The sequence below is a fragment of the Zootoca vivipara genome, chromosome 8 (assembly GCF_965207765.1).
Source record: "Zootoca vivipara chromosome 8, rZooViv2.hap1.1, whole genome shotgun sequence".
Lineage (NCBI taxonomy): Eukaryota > Metazoa > Chordata > Lepidosauria > Squamata > Lacertidae > Zootoca > Zootoca vivipara.
The window spans coordinates 76,230,447-76,242,709 of NC_142591.1; the positions used below are offsets into that span (position 1 = coordinate 76,230,447).

Here is a 12,263-nt window from a genome sequence, read left to right on the forward strand (position 1 = left end):
CACCCGATTGCAGGGATTTGAACCGCCGACCTTCTGATCAGCAAAGCTGCGCGGAAACCATGCTGCGCCCTGTGAGGGCGGGGGCGCCGGAGCGATCTCCGCCCCTCAGCGCCAGGGCGGCCAACCTGCTCGAGACTGCCCTGATTGGAAGCTGCAGTACTACTACTGGCCATCCATCCTGGTGGCACTGTAGAACAAAAGAGATCAAGCCTGCCTCTCCCTCAGCATATCGGCTGCTTTTGTGGCAGAGAGAGCAAGGCGTCCCCTCCCAATACCTAAGTTTGAGACCCATAAGAGCAGTGGGGAATCTCAGCCTGTGGGCTAGTTTGGTCAGCCAAGCCTGTCCATCTGGCTCAAGAGGCCATTTCGGCCAGGTCACTGCCACATGCTCTCATATGACACCAGGTGTGTGGGGGAGGGGTGGGTGAAGATGTAGCTGGGCCAAAAGGATTGTCAGCCAATTGTCCATGCAAGCAAAACAACAACAAAACAGATCCCTTGACATCATTGGTGACACCAGGTGATTGACTGATGGCCCACCAGTCAAACGTGGCCTCTGATGGGTGGGTGAAATAGTGATCCAGTCTGTCAGATGATCTACTTCCCCACCCCTGCCTTATAATCTGGTATGCCTGGGGGTTTCAATCTGGTGTTGATTGGGGAATAGGGGTTCCTTGGCAGTGAATTACGAGAAGTTCATTCATGAAAGAGGTACTGTTTCAATCTTCCCCTGCAACACATAACCAGAGGGTCTACCCTCACTTCACAGGGGGTGGTGGTGGTGGAGCTGAGACACAGAAAACCTGGACAAGCAATTGTGTGAAGGGAGGGTGTGTTTTTGACCCTCCTCCACCCCCAGAATCTAGTCCAGTGTACAATAGTTCTCCAGCAGGTGAACCCAGACATTTCAATGTGGAGCTGGCCCTTTGAACTGAAAAGGTCTGCAAACCACGGTGCCGCTCTGAGAGGAGTCAGCTGGTGAAAATATGTGAACATTCACTAGCCCTGTACAGACATGCCTGGAGGAGGAGGGAAATGCGATTTGTCACACAACAGCCTGAACATAATAATAGTAATGAAATGAAAAGATAATTGCCCTCTCTCCCTCATCATGAATGTTAAATGTTACAAAACAAAAACGACACACGTATCAGATTTTAGATGTACGATAGCCATGGCAACACCGAGACCCACCCAGCCGTTCCGGGAACATTTCTCCTGCTGTTCCTCTTCCTGCCTTGATCTCCTCCTTCCTCTTATTGCCTACGAGGTGCTTTAAATCCCATTGCTCTTAAAGGCAGCATTGCCTTTGTTTCATGCTTCCTGTCCCACAGGCCCTGTCTCCTCTTCCAGGGCAGTGTCCTTTACGATGCACACAAAAAGGAGACAGGCGTTTATGTCTTGCTGATGCCGCTAAGAACAGGGCTAAAATGAGGCACCGCACACCTTTGAAATGCAATGCCCCTGCCGTTGAAATAGTTCGGCTCAAGAAACAGACATAGGTGCGTGACTTATTTCTTGTTTTAGTTACCACTTTCCTATCCTAGGGTGCAATGGAAGCACATGGCACTGTTTGGGAGGAGAGCTACCATGAGAGAGAAGCTGCATTCAGAAAGGCCATATTCACAAGTATATACATTTAAAGCACTATGATGCCACTTCGAACACTCATGGCTTTCCTCCAAATAATTCTGGGAGATGTAGTTTGTGAAAGGTGCTGTGAGTTGCGAGGAGACCTCTAGTCGCCTCACAGAGCTACAATTCCCAGAGCAGTTTAACAATCAGTTCTTCGTCCCAGGGAATTCTGGGAATTTCCTTACCTGACAATTTCCACATTTTATGTAGTGTTTCGCACAACGTAGAAGCTGCTTCTGGAAACCTAGCAAAACAGGGAACTTAAGAAAATGGCAAAAACCACATTTAAAAAGAAACCAGAAGTGTTCCTTCTGAACATAATTCCAGAGGATATCAAGAGTGCCAATAGAACGTTGATGATGTATGGAATAGTAGCGGCAAGAGTTTTAGTAGTGAGAAACTGGAAAAGTTGTAACACACCCAGCATATCCAAGTGGCAATTGTTAATGAAAGAATATGCACAGCTAGCAAAATTTACGGGAACAATCAGAGGGCAGACAAAACAAAAAATAAAAAAGGAATGGAAGATTTTTGATGATTATTTAGCAAATAATTAGACATCTAAAAGTCAACTGGCAGAATACATCTGAACCCAATATGAATTAAAGAAGAGATAATGATGCAAATAGATTAAGAATTGTGTGGTATAAAAAGGTTAAAAGTTTATGAATTACAGAGAGGTAAATTGGAAGTCAGCATTTAAAGATTTTCTTTGTTTTTGTTTAATACCTTATGTGTTGCTTTTTATGTGGCATTTGGTATTTGTTTTTTGTTTATTTTTCGTTGTCGTGTGTGTTTTTGTGTTCCCCCCTTTTTTTGTTTCATTTTGTAAAAATATGTAGATGAAGAATGTTTTGTGTTTGTGTTTGTAATTCTGTTGTTTACTAATGCTTTTAATGAGAAAACTAATAAAAAAATTATTTTAAAAAAAGGAAACCTAGCGAAACATGTGGACGTTAAGCACTATTAAAAGTGCTAGTTGTGGCGACCATGGCAGTAGAAGTGGGAGACAACTCACCAAACTCATGTGAACCTGGCCTGTAATCCTCAAATATTTCCTTTTGTGTTTTGTTTTGTTTTGAAGTGTAGGAAGTGATCCCTAAGGGATAATAAAAAATCGAAATTAAGAACCCACAGCAACTTTCTTTCAAAACGAAACAAAGCATAAACCAACAACTGCGGTTTCCAAAGGGAGCTTGAAATGGTTCCCACCTAAGCCCTGTGGTAGGAGGCATGTTGCGTGCAAGTTATGGGAAAAGGGATGTCAAGTCAACAACATCATGTGCGGGTTCCTCATCCAAGACTACATGCTTGGACACGTTTCTTGCAGAGGAATACAAAGAAAATGAGGAGTGTAGCATTGCTCATCCTCCTTGTGTTCAGCAGTAAATGAAAACAGAATGCATGTTTATATACATCCAGGCTATAGAACCCACGGGGCCCAGCAAGCCAAACACAGTCCACTGTCTATATTGGGTGACATGACAGATCCTTAACACAACACTCTGTTTTTACAGTCCTTGGTTGATAGCAAAACGAGGAAGTTTCCTAGAACTCTGGGCGGGCTGCCAAACAGGGCAGATGGGTCACCAGTTTTTGTTCCTTAATTTATTTTTAGATCCCACCTTACCTCCAAGGAGCTCTAGGTGGCCTTCATGGTTCTCTCCCTCTCCATTTTGTCTTCACAACAACCCTCCGAGGCAGGTCACACCTAGAGTCAGTGACTGGCCCAAGGCCACCCAGTCAGCTGCACCGTTGAGGGGGGACCTGAATGTGGATCTTCCCAATCCTGCTCTGACACTCTAACCACTACACCATACTGACTCAAGAGAAATGAAGTTCACAAAAGCACCAAGTAGTAGATAATGTTTGACGTAGGGATTTTAGGAGGAGATGAATAAAGCAAGAACACTGAGTTCAGCAGGTTGGTTGGCATCCATCTGTCTCGGGAGACCGTAATGCATAACATTATCCTCTTAACATTCATCAGTAAGAACTATGATCTGGATATGTTCTTAAAGGTGACCCTCAAAGGGGAATTTTGTTCAATTTACTTTACTTTCCTTTGATTCTACTACATCAAGGATAGCCAGATGTTGTTGGACTCCACATCTCATCAGCCCAGCCAGTATGACTTGTCTTGCTTTCTGACAATAAGAGCCGTTCGACAGTAGAACAGTCTCCCTCGGGAGGTTGTGGACTCTCCTTCCTTGGAGGTTTTTAAGCAGAGGTTGGGTGGACATCTGTCATGGATGCTTTAGCTGACATTCCTGCATTGCAGGGGGTTGGACTAGAGCAGGCATTCCCAAACTGCGGCCCTCCAGATGTTTTGGCCTACAACTCCCATGAGGACCAGTGATCAGGGGTGATGGGAATTGTAGTCCAAAACATCTGGAGGGCCGAAGTTTGGGGATGCCTGGACTAAAGCACCCTTAAGGTCTCTCCCAACTGCGATTCTGTGATTCTATGCCCAATGGCAAGGGATTATGGGAGCTGCAATCTAGCACCCTTTGGCGATCACCACGTGGGCTCCTCCCATACTACATAGTTTTGTCCGAAAACCGCACATGCTTTTTGTGTGGACCCATCAATTCCTTCAGCATTTCCTGCTACCTTTAGTTTATCCTGCTGAAGAGCCAATAACAAGAATCGCTTGGAAAAGCCAGCTCCATAAGCGATCAAATTCTCCAACGGGCGTGGAATGCGGTGCATGTATATTTCGATTTGGCCGCGTTTTGATTATTGCACATTTCATTTCAGATCTATTGAAGGAGGATTTGGGTGGAACGGAAAGTTCAAGCTGTTTGTCTAAGCAATCAAGCCACTGGAAGGCAAGACCAAGGCAGAGAAAATGAGGACACTCTTTTGACTAGCTCCACCACACTCTATTTAACCACTGACCCAGTTAAGTAATTGCAATACTGACAAGTCCCCTTTGGGTTTGACAATGGTTGTCATCTGCCGGAGAAGCGAGTAGCCCCAGCTGTTGTGTTTCGCGTTATTTATTCAACACAAACTCATGCGGATTCAGTTACTTCTAATCTACTGCGTGTTGAGTGAACCATGCAGAAGAGTTTGCAGAAATCCTGACTTCAGCTTTAGAGATTTGCCAGAGATCATTCTCGCCGGAAGCATTTCCACGGTGTTTTATTAGCAGTGGGCATTCGCAGTGCTTCTTGGAAGGAGTCTTCCCATGAAAGACGCATTACTGTTTCTTTGGGAGGGGGGGGTGAGGGTCCAAAAAATTAGAATGGCTTGTTTTGGAAGTTATGTGCATTGTAGTCTTCACCTCTTCCCTTGGCAAGGGATGACAAAGCTAAGCCATGCCCCACAGCATTTCTTTCAAAAAGACAAGAGTCCATTAAGGATTCCTCTTGTTGACTTTTAAGGCATCTTTGCAAGGTTCTGTCATTAGGGAAACACATGTTGATAACTGATGTAATAGCATCTGCATCAAAGTCTAACTGGCTGGAGACAGATGGCAGTTTTTTCCAGGAAGTTGAAGATGCTATATTTTTTTTTGTTGGGAGCCACCCAGAGTGGCTGGGGCAACCCAGTCAGATGGGCAGCATATAAATAAATTATTATTATTATTAAGCATTCACTCATATTTTATTTGCTAGGTATTTCATGGCATCCACGTCTTCAGCGAATAAGTGTGAACTCAACCCAGATTGGCGTTTGAGATGTCACGGTAAAATGTTCAGAATCTCTCCCATAAAAAAAAGGCTACTCTGGGACTTCTTGGTTCAGAGAGAACATCCATTTTCGTGCAGCGGGGGAGACTGTGACCAGGTGATCTATGTGCTTTTAAACTTCGGTTCAGGTGCCAAATGCTGCAACTTCAAGGTCCTTCCCTCATCTCCCATACCCTTCAAGTGTCCTGGAAAAACTGGAACATCCTGTTTTCCCCTGCAAGAGCCTGCTGGCCATTTTGTGCACCATGATCTCGTGCCATCTCGTGCTAATAGCTTGCTCCAAAAAAGGGGGGTTGCAATCTCGCACGGTGCCCCAGAACACATGTTTTGGGGGCACCCTGCTGTCATGTGAGAGCATGGCCCAGAAAAAAGGGGTTTTCTGGGCTCCATGATCTCGGATGGATCATGTGACTCATGCAGGAGCACAGCTGGGAAGACGCATGTCCCAGTTTTGGGACTCAACGTGGAGGTCTTCTTTCTTATCGGTATCTGTCTTTAAGGCAGACATTTACTGGACATCCCTTCTATTAGAAGGCTCTTCTCTGACAGCCCTTCAAATAGAGGACAGCCCTCTCTAAACTAGCACACATGGGCAGCCTAGCTGAAATATAATAATAATAATAATAATAATAATAATAATAATAATATGCCGCCCATTTGACTGGGTTGCCCCAGCCACTCTGCGCAGCTCGCAAAAAAATATTATATATTGATTGAAAATGTAACTGTATTGTAACTGTTGAATAAATGTTTTTAAATTTAAAAACATCCACCCACAACCCCCCCAATAAAACATCAAACATTTAAAACTTCCCTGAATAGGGCTGCCTTCTGATATCTTTAGAAGTCAAATAGTCCTTTTGATATCTGATGGGAGGGCTCTTTCCAACCTTCCCTTTGCGGGGAGCTGAGTACCAATTTTGCATGCTTTCCCTTTAGAATAAGGTAAAAGGTAAAGGTAAAGGACTCCTGGATGGTTACGTCCAGTCAAAGGCAACTATGGGGTTGCGGTACTCATCTTGCTTTCAGGCTGAGGGAACCGGTGCTTGTCCACAGACAGCTTTCTGGGTCATGTGGCCAGAATGACTAAACCACTTCTGGTGCAACGGAACACTGTGACGGAAACCAGAGCGCACAGAAATGCTGTTTACCTCCCCACCACAGCGGTACCTATTTATCTACTTGCACTGGTGTGCTTTCAAACTGCTAGGTTGGCAGGAGCTGGGACAGAGCAACAGGAGCTCACCCCATTGCAGGGATTCAAACTGCTGACCTTCTGATCGGCAAGCCCAAGTGGCTCAATGGTTTAGACCACAGCGCCACCCGCTGTGCCATGGGTTCCAATTTTGCAGGCTTTCCCTTTAGAATAGGCACTCATCATCCACCTGCTTGAGTGCTATAGTTGCAGAATAGGATGAGTCCAGGGAATTTCAACTCCCAAGAACCCTCTTTACCTGTTAGACTAACAAAACTGTGATGCCTTTGCACTCAGAGTTGAATGCAAACAGGCTTCCCCTTGGACATTGCGGCTGGTGTGATGCAATGGGTGGAGCCTGAAAATGGGGCTCCACTCCATCCTTCACACATTAGCTCTCTCTCCCCCCTTATTTATTACATTTACACCCCACCCTTCCTCCCAAAGGAGCCCAAGGTGGCAAACAACAAGGGATAAAACGAGGAAAACATCTAAAGAACAATTCCAATACAGATGCAGACTGGGAAAGGAGGTCTTCACTAAGTGCTGGGGAAATATATCCGGTGCCGTGGTTCAAAGATCCCTCCGGCAACCCCTCCACCCCGTTTCCCAGAGTTGCTCTCCTCCCGCGGAGGCTTGGGAAGGAAGCTGCACGCCCGCCAGCCATATAGTTGGCGGGGCGCAGCTTCCATCCTAAGCCACTGCAGGTATCGCTCTCCTCCCATGGAGGCTTGGGAGGCAAGCTGCATGCCCGCCAGTCATATGGTTGACAGGGCACAGCTGGCGGGTGTGCATGGAAAGGGGAGGCCACCGGCAAAGCCGCTCAGCTCCCCCGCTCACTGGGGCGCCCTTGAGAGGCCAGCGCCCTGGTGCAATGCGCCAGTGAGCCCAATAGGAAAGACGGCTCTGTTCGTTTCCAGCCTCAGTTTTGAGATGAACCAAACCTTCTTTTAACACATCATCACCTGAGAGCCCCTACAGTTCCATAAGCAGGAGTCCCAACCAGGGGAAACCAGAAGGAGATTATCCAAACTACAAAGGCACAAGAAAGCTTTCGAGGAAGTCAGTGGTTCTGAGCAGCAAATACTGGGAAAAAGGAAATGAATCAGAGCCCTCCATCTCAAGAGGTAAAGTGATGTAGACATCAGTTACAATTTATGGGTAAAAATCACACTCCAGATAAAATGAAGCAGTGCTCTGATCGTTTCTCAGATGACTGCTTATAAATTTAGCAAGTGGAAGCCATTCCCCCCCTTTTCTCTTTCTTTTTTGTGTGTGTGTGGTTATAAGCTTCCCCAGTCTGTTTTCATTAAGGTCATGGCATACAACTTTGTAGTAAATTTGGAATCTGCCGAGTGAGAAAATGAAGATTTATACAAACCTAAATTGAACAAATGGTGAATAATTGATTTAACTGACCTGACAGCTCACACTGTGCTTGTAAATAATACATCACTTTTTTTTCTGTGGCGATTATTCTTCACATCTTTATTCTTTCCAGTCAGATACTGCGGGGATTAAACAGTCCCTGACCAACCTCCCAAAAATCACAGAATTTGCTTGCCTGGCAAATATTAACACTCTCATCTTGCTACTATTGTTTCCTGTGTCTTCTCAATCATATGCTGCTGAAGTCCATCTCCGCCCTGTAAATTTACAGGGCTTATGTAGATTTGGCTTCTACATAATCTCTGAACTAATCACATCGGTACTGTGTCATAAGATACAAATGGGCAGCCATATATAGAAACTATACATATGTATGTGTGTGCATTTGTTTTTATTTGTTTGATTACTTTAATTTGTTATGGTATCTAACACGGGGCAATCTGTAGTAGGAATGGGCGATCTGTTCATTTTGTTACTCTTAATTTCCCATTTTTCCAACCTTAAATTCAGGTTCTCATATTTCAATGATGATTATCATTATCATTATTAGCCATGTTATTTCTATACTGTTTTATATTTTAGTTCATCTCGAATTATTGGCCGAGGGAGCCGGCGTATAGCTTCCTGGTCATGTGGCCAGCATGACAAAGCCACTTCTGGCAAACCAGAGCAGCACATGGAAACGCTGTTTACCTTCCCGCTGTAGCGGTTCCTATTTATCTACTTGCATTTTGACGTGCTTTCGAACTGCTAGGTTGGCAGGAGCTGGGACCAAGCAACGGGAGCTCACCCCGTCACAGGGATTCGAACCGCCGACCTTCTGATCAGCAAGCCCTCTGATCAGAAACCAAGCCAGAAACCAAGATCAGTGGTTTAACCACAGCGCCACCTGGGTCCCTATACTGTTTTATAGTTTTAAGAAAAAAATCTCAAAGTGATCTATAACCTAAAATTAAAATATCAAAATATCTTTGTGAAAATTCCAGCATTTTAGTGCAAATTTCTCCGAATATTCTTCTTCTTGTTGTTGTCTAATATATACATAGGTTGTGACTTATTAAGCCCTATATGGCTTTTGTCCAGACTATCTGAAAGACCGTATTCTCCCACGTGAACCTGCCCTGGGCTCTGAGATCTTCTCTCAGTCCCTCCTTCATCACGGACACACTCGGTGGGGACGTGGGAGAGGACCTTCTTGGTGGCTGCTTCCAGACTGTGGAAGTCCTTCGCAAGAGAAGCTAGACCGACTCCCTCCTTGTTGTTCTTCCAGTGGCAGGCTAGACATTTAATTCGCAAAGGAATATGGCCCTCAGGCTGAAAACGATTCTTTACCCTTGATCTGCAGCAGGGATATGGGGAACTGGATCTGGTCGAAAAGATCTACCCCCATGGGTCAAATTTATCAGATGGGCAGTGCCACCCGCCTATCAATCAACTGGTGTCACAACGAAGGATGCTTTGAAGCCCTAACAATCACCTTCTTGTTGGATCTTCTCTATGCCTTCCTCGAGCCCTTGTGGCTTAGCTGGAGTGAGTTATTGAACTGCAATGATGCCTCTTTCTTCTCTGAAAAGAAGATAGAGGGGCAGGGGGTGGCGGTAGAAAGCTCTGGGTTTTGCATGGCCAGCGTGTAGGGAAGAGTCACACTCCACCAACGTTTGCCTCTGGCAGAACCCAGAACTGACATGTGACTCCCCTCCACAGGAATTCCCCCATGAGAATGCAGAAAAAAAATTCTTCACCTCAATATAGACCCCTCTGGGAAGATCTATAGTTTATCAGTAGAACATACACATTGCATGCAGACTGTCCCAGTTTCAATCCACAGCATCTCTTGGTAGGGCCAGGAGAGACTTCTGTCTGAAACCCCTGAGATCTGCAGCCAATCAGTGTGAACTATACTGAGCTAGGTGGACCAATAGGCTGACTCACTAGAAGGCATCTTCCCATGTTCCTAACCATGGATGGTTCCTAACCTGTAGGTTAGGAACTACAACTCCCATCATCCCTGACCTGACGACTGATGACCGATGCTGATGGGAGATGCTCTCCAACAACGTCTTTCCTGATCCAAACCCTTTTTGGGGCATGTTGAAGTCAACAGAAACGCTCTTCTTGGTGCTGGCGACTGAAGCACGGACAGCCCTGCGAATCGACATGAAGCAAGTGGGAAAGGAATGCTTCTGAAGGACAAAAGTACTAGGGGGTTTGAAAATAAGTCAACACGATTTGAAAAAGAAATTTTGAATAGTAATGAAAAATTACTTTCCAAAATGTATAGACTCTTAGAAGAATCAGAAACAAATTATGAAGTGAAAAACAAAAATATGTGCAAATGGGAACAAGATATTGGATACGAAATAGGCATAGACGATTGGAGAAAGTTTTGGAAAAATAGTATAAAGTTCACATCTTGTTACTCTCTAAGAGAGAACTTTATGAAACTCCACCACAGATGGTACTTGGGACCGGACAGGCTTGCAAAAATGAACAAGAACACGAGCAACAAATGTTGGAGGTGCCAAAGTGCGGTCGGCTCCCTGTTTCATATGTGGTGGACATGCCCAGAAGTGCAAAAATATTGGGACATGATACATACCGAAATTCAAAAGTTAATAAAAATAGCATTTTCTAAAAAAGCAGAATCCTATCTTCTGGGCATCCTAAGTAGTGAAATACCATATGACAGAACCAATATATTTCTATATGCGACGACAGCCGCCAGAATGTTACTTGCTAAATATTGGAAAGGTACCCTTATACCAACAAAAGGGGAATGGGTAAACAAATTATGCGAATATCTGGAGTTGGCGAAACTCACAGATATAATACGACAAAAACCAAAAAATAGGATTAAAAAACAATGGGATTGTTTAAATGACTATTTAACGAAAACAGACAAGGGGACAAAACATGGTTATGTTTGGAATAACCTTGTAAGGATGAGTAGTGTTTATACAGTATATATTGTTAGACAGATCTAAAGGTAAAATGTTTATTGAAATATTTTTAACAGGAGGATGAAAATGTAACAAGAAATACTGTGCTGAAAGCGGTGGAAGCACCATACCCTCGAGACGATCTATTTCAAGTAGACCTTTATATAATTTTTTTTTCTCTTCTTCTTCCCCCTCTTCTTCCCCCCTCCCCCTCCTACCCTTATTCCGTTCTTTTCTTGTTTTCTCCCTCCTCCTTTTTTCTCTCTCTCTCTCGTGCACCTATTTTTATCTTGTTTTCTTTCTTTTTTTGATATTTGCTTGCTTCTTCCCTCCCTATGGTTCTATATCACTCTTTCTACTCACACTTCACCTTTTCCTCTCTCTCTTTCTACCTTTCTTCTCTTTCCCGATATTACATAATTTCGATATTCAAAAAAAATGTACAAGAATGCTTGTGGACCGATTCGAAGATGTAATGTACTGTTTTATCAACTTTTCAAATAAAAATCTTTTAAATAAAAAAAAAAGGAATGCTTCTGAAGGAAAGGGATAGCAATAGTAGGACGAAGTAAAATGAAAAAATTCCTTCAGTAGCACCTTAAAGACCAACTAAGTTTTTATTTTGGTATGAGCTTTCGTGTGCATGCACACTTCTTCAGATACAGTGAAATAGAAGTCCCCAGGCACTTATGTAGAGAAGGGGTGGGGAGGGGTGGGGATGGGGAGGGGAGGGGGGATCACTCAGAAGGGTGGTGGAAGTGGGTGATTGACTGACTGATAGCTGTTGATGACCGAAAAGGTGCTACTGAAGGAATTTTTTTATTTTACTTCGACCCAGACCAACACGGCTACCTACCTGTAAATAGTAGGACGGCGAGACGAGGTATATACACAACACAGCCCATTTATGAGTAGGAGCGGCAAAGCGGAGCTTAATGAAACGGTGCCTTGAGTCTATCAGACAGAAGCGATTAAAATCAAAGTGGGGGGGGGGGTTTCTGAAATGACAGCAGCAGACAGACCTGGTAATCAGAAGCAGTGCTGCAGTGAAAACCACGTTATTTGTAACGTAAGCAATGAATGCAGATAAGATACCTAATCCCATTCCCTGCCTTTCATCTAAAAGGCTCATCTAATGGCATGTGGAGCAGAGTCGGGCATAAGAGGAAAGGTTCGGGGCAGAGGATATCCTCTCCACCTCCCCTTTTTCCCAAAGCTACCTTGGGCAACCTCAAAAGATGCTTTAGAATACAATGGCCAGCTGGCACAGCTGGTGTACAGTTGCCATCTTTTCTTCTGGCAGGGCTCCTTTTTAGATCTAAAACAGCAAAACAGTAGCTTGAGAGGTATAACATTGCTAGATCAGGCCAATGGCTCATCCAAAAAGATCATAGCCAACTTCACGTA

The 12,263-nt window shown here is 44.3% G+C and overlaps 1 long non-coding RNA gene across 1 annotated transcript; it reads left to right on the forward strand.

Moving 5' to 3' along the window:
- The first annotated feature begins 1,243 nt into the window (after window positions 1–1,243).
- LOC118090286 (uncharacterized) lies at window positions 1,244–10,930 on the forward strand. The gene is made up of 3 exons (XR_015951695.1): window positions 1,244–1,502; window positions 4,396–4,539; window positions 5,259–10,930. It is a non-coding gene; the product is annotated as an uncharacterized LOC118090286 (long non-coding RNA).
- The last annotated feature ends 1,333 nt before the right edge of the window (window positions 10,931–12,263 follow it).